The sequence below is a fragment of the Syngnathus typhle genome, unplaced genomic scaffold (assembly GCF_033458585.1).
Source record: "Syngnathus typhle isolate RoL2023-S1 ecotype Sweden unplaced genomic scaffold, RoL_Styp_1.0 HiC_scaffold_24, whole genome shotgun sequence".
Classification (NCBI taxonomy): domain Eukaryota; kingdom Metazoa; phylum Chordata; class Actinopteri; order Syngnathiformes; family Syngnathidae; genus Syngnathus; species Syngnathus typhle.
In genome coordinates, this window is record NW_026871930.1 from 1,052,501 (window position 1) to 1,057,500 (window position 5,000).

Genomic DNA, 5,000 nt, shown 5'->3' on the forward strand with positions numbered 1-5,000 from the left:
TTGGACTGCGGTGGCTTACGGGTTGATGTTAGGCTGCGTGGCCTAGCAGACGGCTGCTCGGGGTGGATCTCGATGTATAGTTCTATAGTATCGGGGGACTTTGTTCTCCTGTGTGTTCTCACGGTAGTGAGGCAGTAGGCATGTCTGATATCTTACGGACCACCCAGGATAGCCGTTCTGGGTTACCAAACTTGGCTGAGGCGCAGCTAGGTGAGGGGCTGCTGCTGCTCGAGCGACCTCCCCGTGACGTGCTTGAGGTTGGGCACGTGCACGGCCAGCGGATCAACCTCTCCGGGGGCCATGGGGACCAACCACCGGAGGCATTGCTCGGGGTCCCCAAACGGCTTGTAGTCACTTCTACGGGCCATGGTTGCAAAAACTCCTTGGTTAGGAAGTCCGTACAGACAGAGGCACAGGATCAGAGCCACAGTCAGTCAGGCCGAAGGAGCGGGTGGACCCCAGCTGGCGAAGCTCTTGAGAACTCCTCAGTGGTGTCTGAATCAATGGCCTCCGTTGCCTCGGGTATGAGAGTTGGGGTGGCGGGGGTCGTGTTAGCGCTGCGGCCTGCTCTCCGTGGTGGCGTGGATAAAAGGCGGGAGAGGGCCCGTCTAGAAAGCGACGTAAGAGGATCCGAGGCCTCCGGACCAGGTGATGGTAGGAGTCTCGGATGGTGAAGCTTATGGAAAGGTACAGGAATCATAAGCGGTAAATGTGATGTTGGGAACGGCAAGTCCGGAGAGCAGGTGAGGTGGAATTGGGGGTCCCTGTGCGGTCGTGCGGCAGGCGGTGAGTCTGGTGTGCGTTGGCGAGCCCTGGCTGCCAGGGCGACGCCCCAGAAATGGACCTGCCCCCCGTCGCTTCCAGATCTGGTGGAGAATAGAGTTCTGGAAGAGCTGCTGGCGGGGGGTGTGGAGCATCGGGCCACCGCTGCCTTAGTCAAGAAAGCAGGTCGGGAGCCTAGCCTGATCGAGTCCTCTGCTTTGGATCTCATGAAAGCCCTGGGGGGTAAGGTAGTGTGGCCGACAAAGTCCGTGAGGTCCAGACCTCGAGACCAATGGAAGACGGGTTGGGCGAGGCGGCTCGTCCAACGTAGGAGAGTGTTCTACCACAAGCAGCGCGGCTATTCTGAGGTGAGGAAGGGGCTGGCACGGCGGATCTTGGATGGTCTGACGCCCCGTAGATGTGATTTGCCGCTGGAGTTGGTGGATAGACACTTCGGAGTAAGTGGGAAACGGTCGAGCCGTTTTATGGACTAAGGGCTTCGAGGTGGGACTGACCGCGGATAACGATCCATTCTACCACCCGATCCTGGGGCCGGAAGTTGTATCTAACTTGGCTAAGATGAGGAATTGCTCTGCACCGGGCCCAGACGGGATCAGGAAGCAGGCTCTTCTTGACTGGGACCCGGACGGTACGCAGCTGGCGAGGCTGTTCACGACATGGATGGTACGTGGAGTCGTTCCCCAAGCCTTCAAGGAGTGCAAGACCCGGTTTTTACCCAGATCAACTGACTCTACTGAGCTGGATATAGTATCTGGCTGGAGGCCTGGGACTGTGGGGTCAGTCGTGCTGAGGTTGTTTGGGCGGTTAATGGTGATGAGGCTAGCGCGAGCCTGTCCTGTTGGCCCCCGGCAGCGTGGTTTCGTCGCCGGCGCGAGTGGTTGCGAGGGAACCTCGTGATTCTTGACCGGATCATGGGGCGCTCGAGGTCGGCTGACGTGCCGCTGGCGGTCGTGTTCATTGGCTTTGCGAAGGCTTTCGACTCGGTTTCTCATGACCATGTCCTGTGTGTGCTGGGAAGCTTGGGCGTAGACAGACGTGTAATCGAGGTGATCCGTCACTCGTATGTGGGCTGCTCGACCAGGGTGGGTTGCGGAGGCGCCTATTCCGAGCCCATTTCCATGAAGGTTGGTATTAAGCAAGGCGACCCAATGTCCCCACTGCTATTTAATCTCGCTGTGGAGTCTCTCATCCATGGCCTCGAACGCGAAAGAGTCACCTGGTCTGGGGCGACCGCCGAATTGCCGCGTTGGCCTTTGCGGATGATCTAGTCCTGCTGAGTGGCTCGGAGGAAGGAATGAAGAAGAACTTGGTGATCGGACGAGCAGGTGAGTATGGGGCTGCAGATGATTACGGCGTCGGCGTTAAAGCCTTCGCAGTAGATGCTGGTGTGCTGCACGTTCTTACTCCCGAGAGTCACCTTCAGGGCAGTTGTCGGTAAGGTTTCAGCGACCAGATTGAGGTGGCTTGACGGGAAGGTGCGGATGGCTGTGAAGGGGTGGTTGCGTCTCGATCCGTAGTGGCCAGTTTGTTGCAGGCCGCTTTCCTCCCTGTTGATGAGCTCCATAGCTCTCTGGGCTTTTGTAGCTCCGGGCAGTTGGGTTGCGAGTTGTCCGTTGGCCAGCTTTACGGGGGGTGAGTCTGACACTATGTGGCAGGCCTCTCCTTAGTGGGTTGGACTGCGGTGGCTTACGAGTTGGGTGCTAGGCTGTGGGCCTAGCAGACGGCTGCTCGGGGTGGATCTCGATGTATAGCTCAATAGTATCGGGGGACTTTGTTCTCCTATGTGCTCTCACGGTAGTGAGGCCGTAAGCATGTCTGATATCTTACGGACGACCCAGGATAGCCGCCCTGGGGGATCAAAATTGGCTGAGGCGCAGCTCGGAGAGGGGCTGTTGCTGCTCGAGCGACCTCCCCGTGACGTGCTTGAGGTTGGGCACGTGTGCGGACAGCGAATCAACCTCTCCGGGGGCCATGGGGACCAACCACCGGAGGCATTGCTTGGGGTCCCCAAACGGCTTGTAGTCACTTCTACGGGCCATGGTTGCGAAAACTCCTTGGTTAGGAAGTCCGTACAGACAGAGGCACAGGATCAGAGCCACAGTCAGTCGGGCCGAGGGAGCGGGTGGACCCTGGCTGGCGAAGCTCTTGAGAACTCCTCAGTGGTGTCTGAATCAAGGGCCTCCGTCGCCGCTGGTATGAGAGTTGGGGTGGCGGGGGTCGTGTTAGCATTGCAGCCTGCTCTCCGTGATGGTGTGGAGGAAGAGGCGGGAGAGGGCCCGTCTAGAAAGCGACGTAAGAGGGATCCGAGGCCTCCGGACCAGGTCTTGGTGCATCTGCCTCGAGAGTCCATGGACTGCCTGCTGTGTGGGGCGCGTGTGGTTGGTATGCGCAGGTTTGGGTTGCATTGCGCTTCCCGGCATGCGGGTGTCTCCATCGTGTACGGCTGTCGTAAGTGCGAAAGACGGGGGGAGAACAGTCATGCAATTCGGTGCCATGTCTCGAAGTGCCGAGGCGTGCGCATGGTAGATGTCGAACAGGGAGTCGCTTGCGATCACTGTGGGCGGCGTTTTCGGACGGCTGTTCGAGCGTCTCAGCATAAGCGGCAGGCCCATGCAGCGGAGTGGTTCACGGCTCGTAAAGAGCGGAGCCAGGCTAGTAAGGGTCCAAGGAGGGAGAGGAAGTGGAGCGTGAAGGAAGAGGCTCGGATGGTGGAGCTTATGGAGAAGTACGGGAACCATAGGCACAAGAATGTGATGGTGGCACGGATGTTGGGTACGGGTAAATCCGGAGAGCAGGTGAGGTGGAAGTGGGGGTCCCTGTGCGGTCGTGCGGCAGGCGGTGCGTCTGGTGTGCGTTGGCGAGCCCTGGCTGCCAGGGCGACGCCCCAGAAATGGACCTGCCCCCCGTCGCTTCCAGATCTGGTGGAGGATAGAGTTCTGGAAGAGCTGCTGGCGGGGGGTGAGGAGCATCGGGCCACCGCTGCCTTAGTCAAGAAAGCAGGTCGGGAGCCTAGCCTGATCGAGTCCTCTGCTTTGGATCTCATGAAAGCCCTGGGGGGTAAGGTAGTGTGGCCGACAAAGTCCGCGAGGTCCAGACCTCGAGACCGGAGGAAGACGGGTTGGGCGAGGCGGCTCGTCCAACGTAGGAGAGTGTTCTACCACCAGCAGCGCGGCTATTCTGAGGCGAGAAAGGGGCTGGCACGGTGGATCTTGGATGGTCTGACGCCCCTTAGGTGTGATTTGCCGCTGGAGTTGGTGGATAGGCACTTCAGGAGTAAGTGGGAAACGGTCAAGCCGTTTTATGGACTAGAGGGCTTCGAGGTGGGACTGACCGGGGATAACGAACCATTCTACCACCCGATCCTGGGGCCGGAAGTTGTATCTAACTTGGCTAAGATGAGGAATTGCTCTGCACCGGGACCAGACGGGATCAAGAAGCAGGCTCTTCTTGGCTGGGACCCGGACGGTACGCAACTGGCGAGGCTGTTCACGACATGGATGGTGCGTGGAGTCGTTCCCCAAGTCTTCAAGGAGTGCAAGACTCGGTTGTTACCCAAATCGGCTGACCCTACAGAGCTGGGTAATGTGGCAGGCTGGAGGCCTGTGACTATCGGGTCAGTCGTGCTGAGGTTGTTTGGGCGGATAATGGCGATGAGGCTGGCGCGAGCCTGTCCTGTTAGCCCCCGGCAGCGCGGTTTCGTCGCCGGTGCGAGTGGTTGCGAGGAGAACCTCATGATTCTTGACCGGATCATGGGGCATTCGAGGTCGGCTGGCGTGCCGCTGGCAGTCGTGTTTGTGGATTTTGCGAAGGCTTTCGACTCGGTTTCTCATGACCATGTCCTGTGTGTGCTGGGAAGCTTGGGCGTAGACAGACGTGTAATCGAGGTGATCCGTCACTCGTATGTGGGCTGCTCGACCAGAGTGGGTTGCGGAGGCGCCTATTCCGAGCCCATCTCCATGAAGGTTGGTGTTAAGCAAGGCGATCCAATGTCCCCACTGCTTTTCAACCTCGCTATGGATCCTCTCATCCATAGCCTCGAACGCGAAGGAAGTCACCTGGTCTGGGGCGACCGCCGAATTGCCGCGCTGGCCTTTGCGGATGATTTAGTCTTGCTGAGTGGCTCGGAGGAAGGAATGAAGAAGAACTTGGTGATCCTGGAGGTCTTTTGCCAGCTTACGGGGCTGGCTGTCCAGCCAAGTAAGTGTCACGGTATCTGG